This window comes from Podarcis bocagei, assembly GCF_964188305.1.
Source record: "Podarcis bocagei genome assembly, chromosome: 2".
Classification (NCBI taxonomy): domain Eukaryota; kingdom Metazoa; phylum Chordata; class Lepidosauria; order Squamata; family Lacertidae; genus Podarcis; species Podarcis bocagei.
Genome location: NC_138126.1, coordinates 4,716,572 through 4,739,841, shown reverse-complemented (window position 1 = coordinate 4,739,841; position 23,270 = coordinate 4,716,572). Strand labels below are relative to the sequence as shown.

General features: G+C 45.8%; 1 protein-coding gene and 1 long non-coding RNA gene across 2 annotated transcripts in view; one reads left to right on the top strand and one right to left on the bottom strand.

Annotated features, from left to right (window-relative positions):
• Positions 1–6,492: 6,492 nt before the first annotated feature.
• Positions 6,493–23,270, top strand: part of LOC308581426 — a 131,128-nt gene continuing 114,350 nt past the window's right edge. Inside the window, exon 1 of the long non-coding RNA XR_014005079.1 lies at positions 6,493–8,158. This is a non-coding gene — a long non-coding RNA (uncharacterized lncRNA). The remainder of the gene's footprint in view (positions 8,159–23,270) is intronic.
• Positions 9,763–23,270, bottom strand: part of LOC308580448 (uncharacterized protein) — a 33,957-nt gene continuing 20,449 nt past the window's right edge. Inside the window, exons 4-5 of the mRNA XM_081182109.1 lie at positions 12,487–13,302; positions 9,763–10,318 (exon numbers count right to left, since the gene is read on the bottom strand). The gene's annotated coding sequence lies outside the window, so the exon portion shown is untranslated. The remainder of the gene's footprint in view (positions 10,319–12,486; positions 13,303–23,270) is intronic.

Here is a 23,270-nt window from a genome sequence, read left to right as displayed (position 1 = left end):
ATTTTAAGTTGTATTTTAACCCGTATTTTAAATTGTTGTTTTCCCCCCTATTATGTTTTTACTGTAATTTTACTGGTGTTAGCCACCCTGAGCCCGGCTTGGCTGGGGAGGGCAGGGTATTAATAATAACTGGGGGGGGGTGGAGGAAGAAATGACCAGTCCATAATGGTAGGTCTATTTTAGCTGTGAGAGAAACAGAATAACAACAGGAAAAACCCTAGAAACCTAGAAGTCAAATCAGAGATTGATGTGCATTACAATGAGTGAATTAAGTATTTGATCCATTATCCACCAGCCAGATGTCAGGCTACCTGGTATCTTAACTGTTACGTAACGAGCTGAAATTAGAAGCACCTGCTGTAAGGGAGAGGTCTTACCTGTTATCCCAGCTCATTACAGTACCTGTACAATAGACACCTGTCGACAGAAGCAATCAATCCAAAGGTGTTTTTATTATGCATTGGCTTGTGACATATATGGAAGGTCACTAATGAAGGTGGTTTTCCGCGTCTCTTAGGTCATAAAAATGTTCTAAAGGACTGTGGAAAAATTAGGGCTGAGGGACAATTGTGGAAGGGGTTGAGGGGTGTGAAAGGGAGACAAGAGACGGAGAGAAGTCTCTGAGTCATTTGCTGAGGGATGTGGATGAAGGCCTTGGTTTCTCTCACACCAAATGTAACCGATCTGTAGAAAAGACTCTGCAACCTGAAAATGGAGATGGTGCACATACTTTTGTAACCCAAGAAAATCTTTAATAATTTTTTAAAATTGAAATAAAGGCCTTGGTCTCCTTCCATCGGACTTTCCTTTATTTTATTTTTTTATTGCGTTTCTTTTCATAGGTTCACAGGTTTATTTACATAACAACATGCAAGAAACATTTTTTTATATATATAAAGAAAAATAACAAAAGAAAAAAAAGAAATTGAGTATATTTCACAACATCATTCAACGACTTACTTTCTTTTGGACCTCCTCACATCCTCCCAACATTGCATTCGTTGTTCTAGCCAGTTCAGCAATTTGTTACCTTATTTCACACCTTATTATACCTTTGAATTTATTATGTTGCCAATTTCAGAAGTTTGTACTTTAATTTTGATACTTTTATAATAAACATAATATACTTGTTTCAAATTTATCTCGTTTTTTCGTCATAACTTACTTTATCATTTACCTGATTAAATTGCAGAAGCATAACGTTTCCTAATCGTGCACAATCTTAACATTCAAACAACTTATAATATTTTTGCAAATAGTCCTTGAATTTTTTCCAGTCCTCCTCCATTGTTTCTTCGCTCAGATCTCGGATTCTGCCAGTCATTTCTGCCAACTCCATGTAATCCATCAACTGCGTCTGCCAGTCCTCCAGTGTGGGTAAATCTGGTGTCTTCCAATGCTTTGCGATGAGGATCCTTGCTGCTGTGGTTGCATACATAAACAAGGTTCTGTCCTTCTTTGGCACCTTCCGGTCCCCCATGCCCAGAAGAAAGGCCTCTGGTTTCTTGGGGAAGGTGTATTTAAATACCTTTTTCAACTCATTATCTATCGTTTCCCAGAAGGCCTTTACTTTCGGGCAGGTCCACCAGAGGTGAAAGAATGTCCCTTCTGCCTCCTTACATTTCCAACACTTATTATCAGACAGGTGATATATTTTAGCCAACTTGACTGGGGTCATGTACCACCGGTATACCATTTTCATAATGTTCTCTTTCAAGGCACTACATGCCGTAAATTTCATGCCGGTGTTCCATAACCTTTCCCAGTCCACAGACATAATGTTATGTCCTACATCCTGTGCCCATTTTATCATAGCAGATTTAACTGTCTCATCCTGTGTATTCCATTTAAGCAGCAAGTTATACATTCTCGAAAGTACCTTAGTCTTTGGTTCTAATAACTCCGTCTCCAGTTTCGATTTCTCCATCTGGAAACCAACTTTTTTATCCATTTTAAAGACCTCTTGAATTTGAGCATAATGTAACCAATCTCGCACCTTACTTTTTAATTTATCCTGGCTTTGGAGCTTCCAGTTATCTCCAACTCTTTCAATTAACTCCCAATATTTTGGCCAGTAGGCCTCCATATTGGGCCTTTTTTTGGAAACCTTGGCTTCCACTGGTGATAACCACCTCGGGGTCTTACTTTCTAGTAGATCCTTATACTTCATCCAGACGGCAAAAATTGATTTTCTGACAATATGGTTTTTAAACAATTTGTGAACCTTCGCCTTGTCATACCACAAATATGCATGCCAACCATAAGCATTGTCAAACCCTTCCAGATCTAGGACATCGGTGTTCTCCAACAAAAACCAATCCTTCATCCAGCAGAAGGCTGCAGCTTCATAATATAACCTTAAATCCGGCAGGGCAAACCCCCCTCTTTCTTTTGAGTCAGTCAGTATTTTAAATTTTATTCGGGGCTTTTTGCCCTGCCAGACAAACCTAGATATATCCTTCTGCCATTTTCCAAAACATTCCATTCTGTCCACGACCTGTAGGGTTTGAAATAAAAATAACATTTTTGGCAAAACACACATCTTTATAGCTGCAATTCGGCCTGACAAGGTAAGTTTCAATCTTGACCAAATATCCAGGTCCTTTTTGATTTCCAACCAGCATTTTTCATAGTTATCTTTGAATAAATTTAAGTTTTTGGTGGACAAAAATACCCCCAGGTACTTCACTTTTTTTACCACACTTAGCTCTGTTTCTTTCTGATACCCCTCTATCTCTGTAGGTGTCAAATTTTTGACCAAAACCTTAGTTTTTTGTTTGTTTAGCTTGAATCCCGCCACCCGACCAAACTCCAAGATAAGTTCAAGAACTCTTTTTGTGCTAGATTCTGGCTCCTGTAATGTCAAGACTAGGTCATCTGCAAAAGCTTTCACTACAGTGGTATCTTGGTTCTCAAACTTAATCCGTTCTGGAAGTCTGTTCGAAAACCAAAGCGTTCCAAAACCAAGGTGCGCTTTCCCATAGAAAGTAATGTATAACAGATTAATCCGTTCCAGACTTTTAAAAACAACTCCTAAAACAGCAATTTAACATGAATTTTACTATCTAACAAGACCATTGATCCATAAAATGAAAGCAATAATCAATGTACTGTACTATAAAAGAAAGAAGACAGTACTGTACATTAAAATTAAAAAAAAAATCTTACCTGCACTGATGATAGACATTGTTTGGATGGGGGGTTTTATACATTGAGGAGGACTCTCCTGTGTGAGTGTCTGAGGGCTCTGCTCTTGCCGCTTACCACCTACCTGGCCCAGGTCGGGGCCTGAAGCCTCACAGGGACTGCTGCGCTCTGCTGCCCAGGAGGACTTTCCTGTGTGGGTGTCTGAGGGCCCTGCTCCTTCCTGCCACTTACCACCTGGCCCAGGGCAGGGCCTGAAGCCTCACAGGGACTGCTGTGCTCTGCTGCCCAGGAGGACTCTCCTGTGTGAGTGTCTGCCACTTACCACCTGGCCCAGGGCAGGGCCTGAAGCCTCACAGGGACTGCTGTGCTCTGCTGCCCAGGAGGACTCTCCTGTGTGAGTGTCTGCCACTTACCACCTGGCCCAGGGCAGGGCCTGACGGGCCTCACTAGGACAGTTGCTGTTACTGCTGGAGGGGTGCAGAGTGCTTTAAAAATGTTTTAAAATTTTTCTTTTGAATTTTTTGTATTTGGGGGGGTGGGTGTTTATTGGGCCTGGGAATTTGTTTGATTTTATGTTTTTGTAATTTTTCTTGTTTTTTGTTTGTATTGCTTTATTTGGTTTTTTTTAAAGGTTTTATTTTGTTCTTAAGGGCAGGGGTCAGGGCTGCCGGGGAGTGGGTCCCAGCCAACAAAATGGCTGGGGCATGTTCCACAGGGGTGGATGCACTGCGATAACCGATCTCAGTGATCACGGGAAGGAGGAGGAGTTACACTAAGACCAGACCATGTCATTACAGAGGAGGCAGGTTTAGTCGTTGTCTGAGGACTATCCCTGCCTCCGGGTCTGGTCCTGACCGGATGGATACTAGAATCAGCAAGGGATACCCACATGGCCTGAAGTTGCTGCTGTGCAATGCCAGGTCAATGATTCATAAGACCACTGCCATCCATGGCTTGATCATGGATGGAGGACTTGACCTGGCATGTGTAACAGAGACTTGGTTGGATGAAGCAGATGGGCCTGTCCTTGCCGCTGCTTGTCCACCAGGTTTCTCTTACGCACAGCAACCCAGGTCATGTGGGCGGGGAGGGGGGGTTGCAGTGATTTTTAGGAAGTCATTAGTTTGCACCAGGCGTCCTATTGGGAAGACCCAGTTTTCCGAGTGCATGTTCTGGAAGTTGGGCAATAGGGGCAGTACAGGATTCCTTTTGGTGTACCGACCTTCCCGCTGCACCAAGGATTCCCTGCCCAAGCTGCTTCAGGTTGTGGCAGATGTTCTCCTGGAGACACTTAGCTTTGTTGTCCTAGGGATTTTAACATCCATGCCGACACGACCTTACAAGGGGCCGCTCGGGACTTTGTGGAAAGCATGGCCTCCATGGGGCTGTCCCTGAATAAGTCTGGCCCAACCCATAGCCGCGGACATTCCTTGGACCTGGTGTTTACCTCTGTGGATGTTGGTGATCTGACACTAAGTAAAAGCGAAACTAAAGAAGTGCCATGGTCAGATCACTTCTTAGTGCAACTGGACTTCTCAACCCTTCCCCTCTGCAGGGAGGTGGGACCGATTCAGATGGTCCGCCCCTGCCACTTAATGAATCCAAATGGTTTCCAGAGAGTGGTAGGGGATGCTTTATCCCATGTTGATGGCCTTTCAGCAGATTCCCTGGTGGCTCGCTGGAATGTGGAGTTAACCAGGGCTATTGACTGTTTGGCTCTGAAGCGCCCTCTCCGATTGCATGGAGCCCGGAGAGCCCCATGGTTTTCCATGGATCTGAGAGCAATGAAACAATCGTTGAGACGGCTAGAGCGCCGGTGGCGGATGACCCATTCTGAAGCTGACCGGACACAGGTTAGAGCTCAACGTCGAGCCTACCAAGTGGCAATAGCGACGGCGAAGACTTTCTTCGCTGCCTGTATTGCATCTGCAGAAAACAGCAGCAGGAGATTTTTTCAGGTGGTTCACAATTTAGCGGAACCACCTGTGACATCGGGGTCCAGTACGGGCCACATGATCTCCTGCAATGATTTTGCAAAGTTTTTTGCAGATAAAATCGCTCAGATTCAGGAAGAAGTAGACTCCACCGTGGGAGCAGGGCCAGGGTGGGAGAGTGCTAGAGTCCTGTCTAGTCAAGTTGTGTGGGATCAATTCCAATCTGTTACCTCCGAGGATGTGGACAGGCTGCTTGGGCGAGTGAAGCCAACCACCTGTCTCCTGGACAGTGGCGTAGCGTGGGTTCTCAGCACCCGGGGCAAGGCAAGTAATTTGCGCCCCCTCTGCCCTAGGGGCAGAGAGCTGCGAGTGCGAGCGCCCCCCCAGATGTTGTGCCCGGTGCGGCCGGCCCCCCCTGCACCCCCCACGCTACGCCACTGCTCCTGGATCCTTGCCCATCCTGGCTTATAAAAGCTAGCCGGGAAGGACTGGGCGATGGGCTTCGCGAGGTGGTGAATGCTTCCCTCCGTGAGGGAGCCTTCCCAGACCCGCTGAAAGAGGCGGTTATTAAACCGCTTCTTAAAAAACCATCTTTAGATGCGGCCACGATGGCCAATTATCGCCCAGTCTCAAATCTTCCATTCTTGGGCAAGGTGATTGAGCATGTGGTTGCTGAACAACTCCAGGCACACCCGGAAGAAGCAGACCATTTGGATCCCTTCCAGTCGGGATTCAGGCCTCATCATGGGACTGAAACTGCCTTGTTCGCACTGGTTGATGATCTCCGGCGGGCTAGGGACAAAGGTGAGAGCTGTTTCCTAGTTCTGCTGGATCTCTCAGCGGCGTTTGATACCATCGACCATAACATCCTTCTGGACCATCTTGAGGAGCTGGGGGCACTGTCATACAGTGGTTCCGCTCCTTCCTCCTGGGCTGTGTTCAGAAAGTGGGGGGTGAGTGTTCAGACCCCTGGGCTCTCACTTGTGGGGTGCCTCAGGGTTCTGTCCTCTCCCCCATGCTTTTCAACATTTACATGCAGCCACTGGGAGAGATCATCAGGAGGTTTGGGCTGGGTGTTCATCAGTATGCAGATGATACCCAGCTCTACCTCTCTTTTAAATCAGAACCAGTGAAGGCGGTGAAGGTCCTGTGTGAGTGTCTGAAAGCGGTTGGAGGATGGATGGCGGCTAACAGATTGAGGTTGAATCCTGACAAGACAGAAGTACTGTTTTTGGGGGACAGGAGGCGGGCAGGTGTGGAGGATTCCCTGGTCCTGAATGGGGTAACTGTGCCCCTGAAGGACCAGGTGCGCAGCCTGGGAGTCATTTTGGACTCACAGCTGTCCATGGAGGCACAGGTCACATCTGTATCCAGGGCAGCTGTTTACCAGCTCCATCTGGTACGTAGGCTGAGACCCTATCTGCCTGCAGACTGTCTCGCCAGAGTGGTACATGCTCTGGTTATCTCCCGCTTGGACTACTGCAATGTGCTCTACGTGGGGCTACCTTTGAAGGTGACCCGGAAACTACACTAATCCAGAATGCAGCAGCTAGACTGGTGACTGGGAGCGGCCGCCGAGACCAAATAACACCGGTCTTGAAAGACCTACATTGGCTCCCAGTACATTTCCGAGCACAATTCAAAGTGTTGGCACTGACCTTTAAAGCCCTAAACGGCCTCGGTCCAGTATATCTGAAGGAGCGTCTCCTCCCCCATCGTTCTGCCCGGACACTGAGGTCCAGCTCCGAGGGCCTTCTGGCGGTTCCCTCACTGCGAGAAGCCAAGTTACAGGGAACAAGGCAGAGGGCCTTCCCGGTAGTGGCGCCTGCCCTGTGGAACGCCCTCCCATCAGATGTCAAAGCGATAAACATCTACCTGACATTCAGAAGACATCTGAAGGCAGCCCTGTTCAGGGAAGTTTTTAATATGTGACATTTTAGTGTATCTTTCATCTTTGTTGGAAGCCGCCCAGAGTGGCTGGGGAAACCCAGCCAGATGGGCGGGGTACAAATAAATTATTATTATTATTAGTAGTAGTAGTAGTAGTAGTAGTAGTAGTATTACATTGCCGCAGTCACACAATCAATCAAGAACAAGCCACAGTAACAAATACGAAAAAGCCAAATAAAAAAGCCAATTTCTTTTAGCAAAAACAAAAGCACCAAATAAAAGCTCCAAATATCACCTCATAACACTGCAATTGGAAATGGAAGGCTTTGATTACAATGGGGGGATGCAAATTAGCAGCGCAGCAGTGAAAACAGAAGGAAGAAGGCTTTGATTACAATGCAGGGGGATGCAAATTAGCAGTGCAACAGTGAAAACAGAAGCTCAGGAGCATGTTCAGCTTCCGAAGCGAAGTTCACAAACTGGAACACTGACTTCCAGGTTTGCAGCATTTGAGTTCAAAGTTGTTCAGGAACTAAGCTGTTTGAAAACCGAGGTACCACTGTATATAGACATGGTTGCCATACATCCAGAAATGTAAGCAGGGTCTGGGCGGAAATTGCTGAAATGTCCGGGAAAATCTGGATGTATGGCAGCCCATGTCGCAAGCGTAGATTTCGGCAAACTTCACTTAAAATAGATACGCCCCCCCCCCCAGTTCCTTCAAGGCCTCCTCATAAGGCTTGGTTTCAGACCCTTGATGATCTTGATTGACTCCTCTGCATCATCTTCATGAAGTTTTCCCTTAGCCTGTAGCTAGCTGCAAACCTTAAATTTACTTTCCACAGTTGTTCCCATAAAGCAAAGTCAATGTTTTGTCCTACATCTCTGGCTCAGCTTCTCATTGATGATTTCATCATTCCATTCTTTGTATCCCACTCAAGTAATGTTATACAATTTAAATACAGTGGTACCTCGGGTTACATACGCTTTAGGTTACATACACCTCAGGTTACAGACTCCGCTAACCCAGAAATAGTACCTCGGGTTAAGAACTTTGCTTCAGGGTGAGAACAGAAATCGTGCAGCAGCAGCAGCGGGAGGTCCCATTAGCTAAAGTGGTGCTTCAAGTTAAGAACAGTTTCAGGTTAAGAACGGACCTCCAGAATGAATTAAGTACGTAACCAGAGGTACCACTGCACTATTGTAACCCTGGAGCCTAATAACTCCCTTTCAAACTGTGAGTTTGAAATACTTTGGCTATCTCATGAGAAGAGAAAACTCCCTGGAAGAGACCCTGATGTTGGGAAAGATGGAGGGCACAAAGAGAAGGGGAGAAAGAGGACGAGATGGTTGGACAGTGTTCTCGAAGCTACCCTCTTTGGTGATAGGGACCCTCATCTGAAGGACAAGGGAGGTCAGGGTTCGAATCCCTGTGACGGGGTGAGCTCCTGTTGCTCTGTCCAAGTTTCTGCCAACCTAGCAGTTCAAAAACATACTAGTAGAGTGGTACCTCGGATTACAGACACTTCAGGTTACAGACTCCACTAACCGAGAAATAGTACCTTGGGTTAAGAACTTTACTTCAGGATGAGAACAGAAATTGTGTGGCGGTGACAGCAGGTGGCCCCATTAGCTAAAGTGGTGCCTCGGGTTAAGAACAGTTTCAGGTTAAGAACGGACCTCCAGAATGAATTAAGTTTTTAACCCGTGGTACCACTGCACCTCCTATAGTTAAAGCTATGGTTTTCCCAGTAATGATGTATGGAAGTGAGAGCTGGACCATCAAGAAGGCTGAGAGCTGAAGAATTGATGCTTTTGAATTCTGGTGCTGGAGGAGACTCTTGAGAGTCCCGTGGACTGCAAGAAGATCAAACCTCTCCATTCTGAAGGAAATCAGCCCTGAGTGCTCACTGGAAGGACAGATCCTGAAGCTGAGGCTCCAATACTTTGGCCAGCTCATGAGAAGAGATGACTCCCTGGAAAAGACCCTGATGTTGGGAAAGATGGAGGGCGCAAGGAGAAGGGGACGGCAGAGGACGAGATGGTGGGACAGTGTTCTCGAAGCTACCAGCATGAGTTTGTCCAAACTGTGGGAGGCAGTGGAAGACAGGAGTGCCTGGTGTGCTCTGGTCCATGGGGTCACAAAGAGTCGGACACAACTAAATGTTTAAACAACAACAATTCAGTCGGACATTGTTGCAGTCATGTCACAGGAAACAACTACTGGAACAAAAGATATTTGGTGGAAACTAAAGACACTATGCCTGTGGCTGAGGATAATTGTTTGAACCCTTCCAATGGGTATGGGGGGTGGGAGGGAAAGGAAAAAAATTGTACGGGATATGTAAAATTTGGAAGGAGATAATATATGTATGTAAAAAATCCTGAACTCGAATAAAATAAAACAAAAATTTTAAAAAGAAAGTAATGCAAAACAGATTAAACCGTTCCAGACTTTTAAAAACAACTCCTAAAACAGGAATTTAACATGAATTTGGCTATCTAACGAGACCATTGATCCATAAAATGAAAGCAATAATCAATGTACTGTACTATAAAATAAAGAAAACAGTACTGTACATTAAAAGTAAAATTAATTTTTGTCCTTACGTGCACTGATGATAGACATTGTTTGGGTGGGGGGCTTTTTATACATTGCCACAGTCACACAATCAATCAAAAACAAAGAACAAGTCACAGTCACAAAAAGCCAAATAAAAACACAAATTTTTGTAGCAAAAATAAAAGCACCAAATAAAAGCTCCAAAGATCACCTCAGAACACTGCAGTTGGAAATGGAAGGCTTTTATTACAATGGGGGGGGTGCAAATTAGCAGCAGAACAGTGAAAATAGAAGAAAGAAGGCTTTGATTACAATGCAGGGGGACACAAATTAGCAGTGCAACAGTGGAAACAGAAGCTTAGGAGCACATTCGGCTTCCGAAGCAAAGTTCGCAAACTGAAACACTGACTTCCAGGTTTGCAGCATTCGAGTTCAAAGTTGTTCAGGAACCAAGCTGTTTGAAAACCACTGTATATAGATATGGTTGCCATATGTACAGAATTGCAAGTAGCATCTGGGAGGAAATTGCTGAAATGTCCAGGAAAATCTGGACGTATGGCAGCCCATGTCGCAAGTGTAGATTTCAGCAAACTTCACTTAAAATAGATTCCCACTTCCTTCAAGCCCTCTTCATAAGGCTTGGTTTCAGACCCTTGATGATCTTGATTGAGTTCTCTGCATCATCTTCATGAAGTTTTCCCTTAGCATGTAGCAAGCTGTAAACCTTAAATTTACTTTCCACAGTTGTTCCCATAAAGCAAAGTCAATGTTGTGTCCTACATCTCTGGCCCAGATTGTCACTGATGGTGGCATGCATATCTTTGGTACGGCAAGGTAAAAGCGCATAAGGCATTTAAAAACCATATTGTCAGAAAAGCACTGTTTAATGTCTGGATAAGGTATAAAGACTTTTTGGAGAATAAAACTCCAAGGTGGCTATCACCTATGGAGGCGAAAGCCTTGAAAAAACTTAACATGGAAGACAAATGGCCAAAATATTGGGAAATTCTAGAACAGGAGGGTGACAAACTGAAATTGCAGAGTTATGACAAGCTTAAGGAGAAGGTGCGGGACTGGCTACACTATTTTCAAAAAAGAGAGGTTTATAACTTGGATAAAAAAATTGGTTTCCAGGTGGAAAAATCAAAGTTGGAAACAGAACTGTTAGAACCCAATGTAAAGATACTTTTGAGAATGTATAATCTGCTGTTGAAATGGAATACTGAGGAAGAAACAGTAAAGTCGGCAATGATAAAATGGGCACAAGACATAGGTCATAACATTATGTTTGCTGACTGGGAGAAGTTGTGGACCACCGGGATTAAATTTACGGCATGTAATGCCTTAAGAGAAAATATAATGAAAATGATGTATAGGTGGTACATGACCCCAGTCAAGCTTGCAAAAATATATCATTTGCCCGATAACAAATGTTGGAAATGCAAAGAGATTGAAGGTACATTCTTTCACCTTTGGTGGACGTGCTCAAGGATCAAGGCCTTCTGGGAAATGATATATAATGAACTGAAAAAGGTATTTAAATATACTTTCCCGAAGAAACCAGAGGCCTTCCTCCTGGGCATAGTGGACCAATCGGTGTTAAAGAAGGATAGAACTTTTTTTATGTATGCCACAGCAGCAGCAAGAATTCTCATCACAAAGCATTGGAAGACACAAGATCTACCCACCTTGGAAGATTGGGAGATGCAACTAATGGACTACATGTGTCAGAGCTGCTTCCAGATCCTAGCTCACAGAGGATCACGCTAGCCAGTGTTCACTTTATAAAAGTCTTTATTGATTTACAGTTTCCATTTCCAAGCTGCAGCGTGCAGCCCTACGTCTTATAAGCTAGACCGGCGAAGCTCTGTCTGAGTCCCCGCCTCCTGTACACCAACTTAATACCCTCGCCTTACTCCACCTTTTCCGCCTTTCCTTTCTTCTCTGGGTCCCTCTGCCCCCCCGTGGTCTCTTCCTTCCTGGACTCTTCTGACGCTGACCCCCCGGTCCCTTCTGTCTCCTTGCGGCAGGCTTTAGGACCTGGCTCCCTTTCCGGGCTGCTTACTGTGCCGCCTTCCTGTGCATTTGAACTTGGCGCGCGCGCCCAACCTCCCACTTTCTGCTTGACCGTTTCTTCGCTCCCCGATGGAGGTGTGGCCACTCCTGACTCATGCCCTCCCCCCTGCGGCGAGCCGCCGGATCCCGATACCTGGCGCCCTTCCTCCCCACTGCGCTCTGTTGGGGACGTTGGCCCCGATTTCCAACTGCTGCTCTCTGAACCCCCTTTTGTCCCTTCTTCCTGGGGTGTCCCCCTAATCTCCCCCCTTGCTCTGGCCACTGGCGCTCCTTTCTGTGAATCTTCCGATTCACTGGAAAGACTCGGAGATCTCGGGTCGTCGTCATCGCTCATCTTTCCTTCGGACTCCTCCCCCTCGCTCTCTGTTTCCTCCCTTGCCCTCGCCTCTGCTCCTGAACCCCTGACAACATGGAAATGGTGGAAATGACTGGCAGAATCCGAGACCAGGGAGAGGAGACGGTGGAGGAAGATTGGAAGAAATTTAAAATTTATTTGCAGAAATATTGCAAAATTTATGAATGTTAAGGACATTGAAATGAATCGCAGGGGTTTTAGCAACAAAGTAAAATGTAAGATTGGATTAACAACAGATAAATTAATAGGATATGAATTTGCTGAATTAATTTTTAAAAAGGGATACAAGAATGGGAGACGCGAGGAAGTCCGGAAAATAAGTTAATTGAAGATGAAAAACTAAGAAAGAGGGAATTTTTGTTTTTTGTTATTATATGTGTTTTTATCTCTTTTTTCTTTTTCTTTTGATGTGTTTAATGTCTGTATTTTTGTATTGTATTGTTTTTTGTGATTTTGTATTTTCTTTGTCTTTTATTGTGAAAACTTAATAAAATATTTATTTAAAAAAAACAGATTGTCACTGATGATCTCATCATTGCATTCTTTGTGTCCCACTCAAATAATACGCTATACATTTTAGATACTATTTTAACCCTGGAGCCTAATAAATCCCTTTCAAACTGTGAGTTTTGTTCTGCAAATCCACTTTTTTAAAAATCTAACTTAAATGTTGCATTCAACTGATGGTAACTTAACCAGTCTCCCTCCCACCTAGAGGAAGAAGTTCCCTTTAGAGGGACCCCACATACAATTAAGCAATACCACACGGCCCTAAACCTAACCTCCCAATACATTGACCTCAGCGGGTAAACTATTGGTCTGCTGTGTCAAAGTTTTACTGGACGGTTGGATAATATTGGCGAGAGTGCCTGTAATCTCACAGTCATCACTTCCCCGGAATAAGAATCACTTCCGTCCAAACCAGTAAGTATGTCTGTAATTATGACAATCTGACCAATGTCTAGATGACTTAAGCCCTATATCGGACTCCTCTCCATGGGTTTCCCCCCGAATATAGAACATGGTCCAATCCCCTGGACATTCTCATACAGAAGTCCTTCTCAAGGTCATGAATGAATCTGAAGAGGTGATTCAAGCAACACAAAAGGAGATTCCTCCTAAAGATCAGGAAGAACTTTCTGATAGTAAGAGCCAGCAGTGAAAAGGAACTTCCTCAGAAGGGGGTGGACTCTCCTTCATTGGAGGTATTTAAGAAGAAGTTGGATGGCCATCTGTCATGGATGCTTGAAATGAGTTTTTTTCAGCATTGGCGGGGGTTGGACTAGATTCCTAATCTACCATTCTATTATTCACCCTGCGGTGAGTTCTTGAATTGACTTTTTTACGAGTGAAATTTTATCCACATTTCATTATTTGGTGGGCCATGAGAGTGGCACTGTGACTGAAGCTTGTCCCACATTCCAAATACTAAGAGGTTTTCTCTCTTGTGTGAATTGCATGATGGGAAGTGAGACTGTGGCTGTGAATGAAGCTCTTTCCACATTCAAAGCACTGATATGGTTTCTCCCCTGTATGAATTTTATGATGGCAAGTGAGAGTTTCCTTCAGACGGAAGCATTTTCCACAGTCTAAGCACTGATAGGATTTCTCCCCTGTATGAATTGTTTGATGGGAAGTGAGACTCCTCCTGTGACTGAAGCTCTTTCCACAGTCCAAGCACTGATAGGGTTTCTCCCCTGTATGAAGTTTTTGATGGTAAGTGAGACTCTCCCTGTAACGGAAGCTCTTTCCACATTCCAAGCACTGATAGGGTTTCTCCCCTGTATGAATTCTTTGATGGGAAGTGAGTTTTTGCTTCAGACAGAAGCATTTTCCACAGTCTAAGCAGCGATAGGGTTTCTGCCCTGTATGGATTCTTTTATGGGAAGTGAGACTGTGGCTGTGAATGAAGCTCTTTCCACATTCCAAGCACTGAAAAGGTTTCTCCCCTGTATGAATTCTTTGATGGGAATTGAAATGGGAGCGTTGACTGAAGCTCTTCCCACATTCCAAGCAATGATATGGCTTCTCCCCTGTATGAATTCTGTGATGGGAAGTGAGACTCTCCCTGTGACTGAAGCTCTTCCCACATTCCAAGCACTGATAGGGTTTTTCCCCGGTATGACTTCTTTGATGGGAAGTGAGACTTTCCTTCAGACGGAAGCTCTTCCCACATTCCATGCACTGAAAGGGTTTCTCCCCTGTATGAATTCTTTGATGGGAAGTGAGAATGTCCTTTCGACTGAAGCTCTTCCCACATTCCAAGCACTGATAGGGTTTCCCCCCTGTATGAATTCTTTGATGGGAAGTGAGAATGTCCTTTCGACTGAAGCTCTTCCCACATTCCAAGCACTGATAGGGTTTCTCCCCAGTATGAATTCTTTGATGACAAGTGAGATGTTTTCTGTGAGTGAAGCTCTTCCCACATTCCAAGCACTGATATGGTTTCTCCCCGGTATGAATTCTTTGATGGGAAGAGAGACTCCGCCTATGACTGAAGCTCTTCCCACATTCCAAGCACTGATATGGTTTCTCCCCGGTATGAATTCTTTGATGGGAAGTGAGACTATTCCTTTGAATTAAGCTCTTTGTTTGATGGGAGGAGGACTGGGAGCTCTGATGGATGTTCTCTCCACACTTTGAATATTTATCAGACTCCTCCACTATGTGGATTCTGTTGTGGTTCCCCTTGTTCTTCACTTCCAATTCATCACCATCTGCAATGAAGAGAGAAGCTAATTAGAGCCTCAGAAAGAAATGGAGCTCCACATTATTGAACAGTGTTAATGAATGCCTGTGATAGAGGAAGAACTGAAGAGAGTTAGATGTGAGGCCTTACTACAGTTTTCACTGCCTTTGTTGGCTAGAATTGCTTGGCTTTTATCCAGGATTGATTTGTTTGGCTCAGTCATGGAGTCCACTCCATCTCAAAGGTCAGTCATCTCTTTGGTCAACAAAATGCAGACAGAAGCAAAAGCAAAAACCCCAAACCTGACAGAAGTTACTTCAACTTCCCTAAAAACTTTCAAGCCGACATTTAAGAAGGGCTGGGCAGTTCAGGGAAATCTGGTCATTGTTTAAAAAGGCATGACTAGACGAAGAATATTCACGGAGAAACAAGTTGATATCTCTCCATTCAGGGCTCACGGTGTGGATGTTAGAATCCCAGATGCTGTTGGTCTCCATCCAAATAGTGGAGGTTCATCAAATAGAGGTATGTATGGAATATCAAAACTCATCTTATGATCCAACGGGGAGTTTTACCAAGAGGGTGCCTGATTCCCCGATTTCCCTCCTTGACTTCCCTATGCAGAGCCCTCTAGTCAGGAGCCAGCAATCTCCATGTCTCAACAAACAGGAACATCTTCCTTTGCACACTCCCCATCAGCATTTATCTCAATCTGGTTGGTCTCAATTCAAATTTATAAATCACTTTCTTCACTTGGAACCACCCTCCCATGTTCATGAGGAGACCAATTCTGTATTGTTTCATTGGTAACAGTAGAGGAAAAATGACTACAGTCACAAGAGCTCCTGACTAGGCATTCGGCTAGAAGATGTTGAATGTACTCTGTTCTCTCCTATCTCTCCTCCCCCCCCCCATTTTAAACCAATTCATGAACTCAGAACTCATACACTGACCACTAATGATGAACCATATGTTATAGATATTCCTGTAAATTTATTCTATTTTTGAGAATCATATGAGATTATTTTTGAGAATCACATGAGAATTCATTTGAGAAATCATATGAGAATTTGATTTGATAACCAAATCTACATATTTGTATCATTTATGAGTCCTATATGATCCTTGTTTTTAAAAGAAAAGTTATTCCTAAAAGAAAAGAACAAGGTAATGCACAGAGGCCCCATCTGTGATCAATCTATAAAGCAGGTTACTTTAAAGAATCATGGCTTCTAGTGCTGCCTGATGGATCAGTGAGTTCATAGAATCATAGAGTTGGAAGAGACCACAAGGGCCATCGAGTCCAACCCCCTGCCAAGCAGGAAACACCATCAGAGCACTCCTGACATATGGTTGTCAAGCCTCTGCTTAAAGACCTCCAAAGTAGGAGACGCCACCACACTCCTTGGCAGCAAATTCCACTGTCGAACAGCTCTTACTGTCAGGAAGTTCTTCCTAATGTTTAGGTGGAATCTTCTTTCTTGTAGTTTGGATCCATTGCTCCGTGCCCGCTTCTCTGGAGCAGCAGAAAACAACCTTTCTCCCTCCTCTATGTGACATCCTTTTATATATTTGAACATGGCTATCATATCACCCCTTAACCTCCTCTTCTCCAGGCTAAACATGCCCAGCTCCCTTAGCCGTTCCTCATAAGGCATCGTTTCCAGGCCTTTGACCATTTTGGTTGCCCTCCTCTGGACACGTTCCAGTTTGTCAGTGTCCTTCTTGAACTGTGGTGCCCAGAACTGGACACAGTACTCCAGTTCTCTGACACTGGTAGGGCATTCAATCACAGTACAGGTTGTAGACATTTTGAGCTGCCAATACAGCGCAGTGGCCGGGGAGCTGTGATGTATTCCTAGCTCAAATTGCCTGCAGATGTCAAAGGCGCAGGCAGGAAGGCAGGTAAGTAGAGGAGCCCGAAAAGGTGCTCACCTTCTCAATCTCCATCCACCTGCCTGCCTCATCCCACCCCCAAAATGGGCAAGCCCCAGAACCTCTCCAGCCCCATCCATCCATGTCCCCATCTCCCCTCCCCTGGGACTCACCAGATCTCTTGGAGGTCCCTGGGAGGGAACGCTCAGAGGCTGTGAGGAGGGATGCAGGAGACAACCTGACCAGGTCATCTGTCCATCTTCCTCCTTCCATCCTCGCTAGGTTTACAGATTCAGACTCTTTCATCCTTCCTGAGGAGTCGGGAAGCCACCACAAGCTGCAGGGTCCTGGGAGAGAGGAAGAAGCAAAGGGAGCCTCAGAGGCCCTGCAGGGATTCTCCGATATCTGAAGAAGTGTGCATGCACACGAAAGCTCATACCAAGAACTAACTTAGTTGGTCTTTAAGGTGCTACTGTAAGGAATTTTTTTTTATTTTGCAAGAGATGACTTAGCAGTTGAGCTGGCTGGGCCCCAAACCTCTTTCTGCTCATCATTAGACCTGCTGAGAGACCCTAGAAGATTGGTAATAGGATCTGGCTCCTGCTGTTTCTTAGCTGTTACCGGAAAAATCCGAGGGCTCCCTTGGACAAAACAAAGACACCAACCAGGATAACTTGGAGCAAAACAGCAGCCTGTAGGCTTGGCCTTTATTGAACTGTTGCAACAGGGTGCTCCCCTCACTTGCAGGAGAGGGGAAAGACCCAGAAAGATGGTGTGCAAGACCTTATAAAAACTTTTGAAATTCCCATCCTGTAGGTCAAGCCCACCCCCAGAAACATCATGCATACATTACAGAAAGGAGGGGTTGAGGGAGGAGTTGTGGTGGTAACCTGAGTGTCCTGTCACCTGGCTGGTTCCTCCTTTCCCCATCCCCATGAGTCACTTCCAGGAGACAAAGGGGAGTTGGCAGTTTCCTGCCCCCAGAGGGAAGATCTGATCATTGTTCTTTGTTTAAGACCATGCTGAATCCACTCCCATATGCAAGTTCTTTGTGATCTTGATGGTCTTCTGTCTAGGACCATCAGGGTTGGCATAGCAACTGGGCAGGGCTCCTGTGGATGTGCTGGGATGGTGAAGGGATTATGGCTGGCCTGTATAAAACCTTCCCCATTTTGTAGTCCTTCCTTCATGGAGTCAAATAAATGTGGAACAGTGCAAATCCGATGTATGGTTGATTTTTCTATGAATTTATAACAGAAGCTTGGTGTATGTAGTGTGTGAGTGTGAGTGTGTGTGAAGTTTGTACAAACTGAATGATTGGGGTGGGGGTTCCTGCTACATAGCCACCTCCTCATTTTCTTTATTCACGCAAAATGGAGTGATTTTTGGTTGTGCTTTCTTTAGAGAAGCTCTCTTTGGAGCAGGGCCCGTGGCACTCGGGGAGAGACCAGAAATTCTGTAACCACTCCAGGTCAACACCATCTTTCCCCTTAATTCCATATCATGTTTCCTTATACCATTTGTAGCAATTAAAGCTTTTCTAACTTTAGTCTGCAGCAACTTCTGTGTCATTCACTTAGTGTTCTGCAGAATGTGGAGGCTAGACTGGTGACTGGGACTGGCTGCTGGAACCATGTAAGACCGCTCCTAAAGGATCTACATTGGTTCCCATTATGTTTCTGGGCACAATTCAAAGTGTTGGTGGTGACCTTTAAAGCCCTAAACGGCCTCGGCCCAGGATACCCGAAGGAGCGTCTCCACCCCCATCGTTCAGCCTGGACACTGAGGTCCAGAACTGAGGGCCTTCTGGCGGTTCCCTCAGTGCAAGAAGAGAAGTTACAGGGAAGCAGGCTGAGGGCCTTCTTGGTAGTGGCCCCCTCCCTGTGGAACACGCTCCCATCAGATGTCAAGGAGATGAGTAACTATGTGACCTTTAGGAGACACCTGAAGGGAGCCCTGTATATTATATGTGTTGGAAGCCGCCCTGAGTGTCTGGTGCAACCCAGTCAGATGGGTGGCAGGTAATTATTATTATTATTATTATTATTATTATTATTATTATTATTATTCACACAAATTGCTGATGACATGGCAGGTTCACCCCAGTGTCTTGCCAGGGCAGGAGGGGCTTGGTCTTCCTAAAAATATTGAGCTGAGCAAGGCTGGATGCAGCTCCTGCTCCCAAGAGTGGCACATGCCAGTCTGTGCACTAGCTCAGCTGAGAGGGGGAAGATGTTTAGCTGCTGATCCATCACAAGGTTGGAAACCAGATCTCACCCGGCCCTAGAGACTCCTCCCAAGAATCCTGGGAGCCAGAATTGGTTCAGGACCCTGAGAGTTGCAAGGAGACAGCTTCAGCCCTGCTGCCCAAAGACTGCAATTCCCAGGGTGGTCACCAATCCAGCCTTCTTGCCAGGGAACTCTGGGAATTGTATTTGGGTAGATGGTGGGAGAGGGTCTCCCCTCCAGTCTGCACACTTGGGGGGGGCTGTATCTCCCCACTCTACAGGGCTTCTCCTTCCACGGAGCCCTGACATCTCTGTGTTATGAAATGCGACGTTCCCCTCAATCTGAAGGGAGCTTATTTGCATGCCCCCCTTTTGTTGCCCCAAAGACTCCTCCCCCAAAAGGAAGGCAGCATCTTGATCCAAAGGAAGAAGAGAGTTGCAGACACTCAGCTCCTGACTTGGGGGTCATCTCCCTCCCCCCATGCATGAGCTGAGCGGGGGACCCCTTGCCTCCTCCCTTGCAGCCCTGGGACCCCCTTCTCCCCGCTGCACCCCAAGGGGGAAGAGAGAAGAGACTCACCGGATTCCAGGAGGGGCACCGAGGAAGTTTTTGCAAAGCAGAGAGAACAAAGCAGCCTCCTCTTTGCTTGCAGGAAGGGACTGGGCAGGGAGGGGCTTCTGCTGGGGAGGACCTTGCCCTCCCCCGCCCTCCCCTTCCTGTCCTCTCTAGGAATCCCGCTCTGCTCCTTTTAACCCTTGGCAAGCCGAGGGCGCCCAGACCGCCCCTCCCTCTCCCTGCCTGCTTCTGCGCTCTAGGGCTGCGTTCCCTTCTCCATCTGGGCCAAGGACTCTCCATCAAGGCCCCCCCCCATCTTATGCAGACTGACGACAAGGGAGGTGGGGGTTCCCGGGTACCATTCTGCCGTGTGCATCTGGATCCCTACTTTGAAATGACTAAAAACCTGAATGTTAAAGCGCCTTTCCTGGAAGCGCCTTCCCTGGGACCCACCGGCAGGGTACATCCTGGAAGTCTCCCGCCCCACACACACACGTTTCTCTTTCCCTGGGGGGCCAAGAGATGCTCCCCTGCCCTGCACCCCCAGGGGCCCCTTTGCGGAAACTGAAGTGCGATGCCCACCAGAGGGAAGGCGAAGGTGAAGGACCCCTGGACCTTTGTCCGCAGACAGCTCTCCCCCCCCCCTTTCTGCCCCACACCAAACATAACCACAGTTTTGAAAATCCTCCATACTCTGGGCATGTGCAGATTTCGCAGATTTCTGCAAACCAGAGGCAGGGAAGAAGTGGCCAAAGAAGCACCTTGCAGAAAAGGGGCCTTGTGGGCTGAGGTGCAGGATCCCTGGGGGTCCAGCACAGGAAGAACTGAACAGGGAAGAACTGCCCCCCCCATCATAGAGGGCATGGCACCCCCGCCTGACTCGCAGAAATAGACTCCCGAAGGCGGATGGGCAGAGAGGACAGAGAGATGAAGATGCAGTGATAGGGAAGGGAGGGGCCCTCAAAAAGGCCCCTTACTGGGCCCCGGATCTATGCAATCCAGCTGCAAAGTGGGAAGCCAACACCTGCAGGGCTTGCATGGCAGGATGAAGCCCCTCCCCCCGCAGATTACCCTCCCCCCACGCACAATAACACTGGAACATTCAAAAGGTAAAAGTCCCCCTGGACCTTTACGTCCAGGCAAAGGCGACTGTGGGGTTGGGGCGCTTGTCTTCGCTGTCAGGCCAAGGGGGCTGGCGTTTGTCTGCAGACAGCTTTTCCGGGTCACGTGGCCAGCAGGACTAAACCGCTTCTGGCGCAATGGGGTACATTGGTGAAAACCAGAGTGCACAGAAATGCCACAACTGCTTGTACTGGTAATGTTTTTGAACTGCTAGGTTTGCAGAAGCTGGGACAGAGCAACGGGAGCTGACCCCGTCGCAGGGATTCGAACCCCAACCTTCCTTGTCCTTCAGATGAGGGTCCCTATTGCCAAAGAGGGCCCTCAGGGTTGACTCCCCAGGGAGGGGGTGGAAAGAGGCCCAGGAGCCAACTCCTAGGGGCCAAGGTCCTGTTGTCCCCCACCCAAAGAAAGTTGATTCACATTAAAACAGGGTGGTGGTGGGAGTGTCATCTCATCCATTAGACTGGGAGGGGGATGTTGTGGGGAGGGAAGCCCAGCCAAGCATTGCCAGGGGACGGTTGGGGGCGCTGGCAGCGAATTTCCTGGAGGGACTCCAGAGCTGCCTTGGTCTCTTCCTCCTGCACAGGAATCTACTTGAAGTAAAGCGGGGGGGGGGGGTGTCCTATTACCACTGCAGCCCTTTCCTCCAGGGAGTTTGGATTCATGGAATCCTAGGAACTGTCAGAGAGCCAGCCAGCCAAAATCACAGAGAGCATGTGCCGAAGCTAACTCATTATTAGCAGAAACAAGGACTGCTCCTGGGAGCCAGGAATAGTCAGCACTCAACTCTGTGAGGAGAATCAGAACTTACAGGGTTAAGCAGTTCTGAGTGACGTCTCACATTCTGAGGCGTGGCATGTTCGCAGAGGGGAGTGATTTCTCTCTGTGTTCTTTTTTTCTTTTCGCTTTTGCTGCGAGGCAGCAAGATGTGCGCTCTCTCGCCGGGGTTGATTTATAATGTTTTTCTACGCGATTAAAGACTGTTAGAGATAAGCAAGAACGCTTGCGTGCAGTCTGATTTATTACACACACACAGCAACAGTTTTCTGCCGCTGTGACAACTTTGCTACAGGAAGCTGACGGAGAGCTATCCAAAGGAGTCCAGTGAGGCGCAGACGAAGCATGTGGACTCCATCCAACAGCCACAAACTCTTCTCAGTAGTTGCAGAGATCCGGGCGGAAGAATGTCAATGGTCTTACATCCAACCTTAAACAATGTAGGTTATCTAGGCTAGCTAGAGAGCAAGGAGCCGATATAATGTGTCTTCAAGAAACCCATAAACCAAAAAAAAGACAAGAAGCCTTATTTAATAATTTAATGATTCAGCTTGGGAGGTAGTAGCAGAAGCAAGAAGTAAAGCGAAAGAAGGGGGGTAGCAGTCCTGGCAAATAGGAGAATAGATATTAAGATGACAGAAATGGTGTTAGACAAGGAAGGTAGATTTATGCTGCTTAAAGGTAAACTGGAAAATGAAGTGCTAACAATAGTGAACATTTATGCTCCAAATAAAGGTCAGAATAAATTCCTAAATAAAGGACTTTTAAAAATTTACCAGTTCTCAGAGGGCAAAATTATTACAGCAGGCAATTTGAATATGGATATCACAAAAATTAAAACAATTCATTCAGTAATTGGGGACTGCAAGAAGCACCTGGCATCCTAGGTTTAAAACCCAAAGCTACCCATATATCCAGCAGGCATAAACAGCATCCTTTATAGACTACTTTATTTTGGGAAAGGCAAGTAATGGGTTGGCAAAGGAATTACAATATGCCCAATATTAATTTCAGACCATACCCCTCTAGTTAGAATTAAGACTGAGTGAGGACAAGAGACCATGGAGATATAATAATGGCTAAAGTTCAAGACAGAGAGTATGTGGAAAATCAGATCAGGTAATTTTTTCAAGATAGTAAAGGATCAGTTACTCCAGAAATCCTCTGGGATGCAGCAAAATGTGTCTTTAGGGGCAACTGTATAATGAAAGAAAATACTCCCAACCTTTCGCAATAGGCAGAGGCGTTCGGCAGGGGTGTCCTCTTTCGCCGTTATAATGGCTGTAGAACAACTAGCGGAAAGGATAAGGAACTGTGGAGGGATAGAGGGCTATAGGATTGGGAAAGAGGAGATGAAAATCAATTTCTTTGCAGATGATATTATTGGAATCATAACAAATCCTAAGGAAGGGATAAAAGAAATAAAGATAATAATTTTGAGGAATATTCTGGATTAGGGGTAAATATAACAAAATCAGAAATAATGTATTTTAATGTAAATGTAGCTGGAAAAAATGTAATAAACAACATAACAGGAATGGGCCTGGGGACAATGGATATTTGGAAGTAAAAAATCAAGGATGCAAAAGAGATTTGTGTACAACCACAAATCAGAACCAGGGTGGGGCCTCCCAAACATTTACAATTATGACAAAGCTGTTCAATTAAAAAAATTACTAGAAATTGCAGTTGAAAACAAACAAAAGTGGATCAAATTTGAGGATGAGGCACACAATAGCACAGTAAGATTTGGAATTTTCACAAATAATGTAATCAAGGATTTGAAATCTGCAATAGGCCCCAAGAAACTGGCAATAGGTATATGGAGGAAATGGCAACTTTTCTAGTTAAAAGGATTTCTCTAATTGCACCCTTAGAAAGTATTTATGAGGTAACAGATGATCCCAAATAGTGGAAAATTCTAAACGCTAAGGGATATCATATAGTCAAAGGTATGTATAGAGGAGAATCCTTAAAGTCATTGCAGGAAGTAATACAGAATATAGGTAACCAATATTGGTTAAAAATTGGAGGACTATACAACAAAATTTCCAAAGT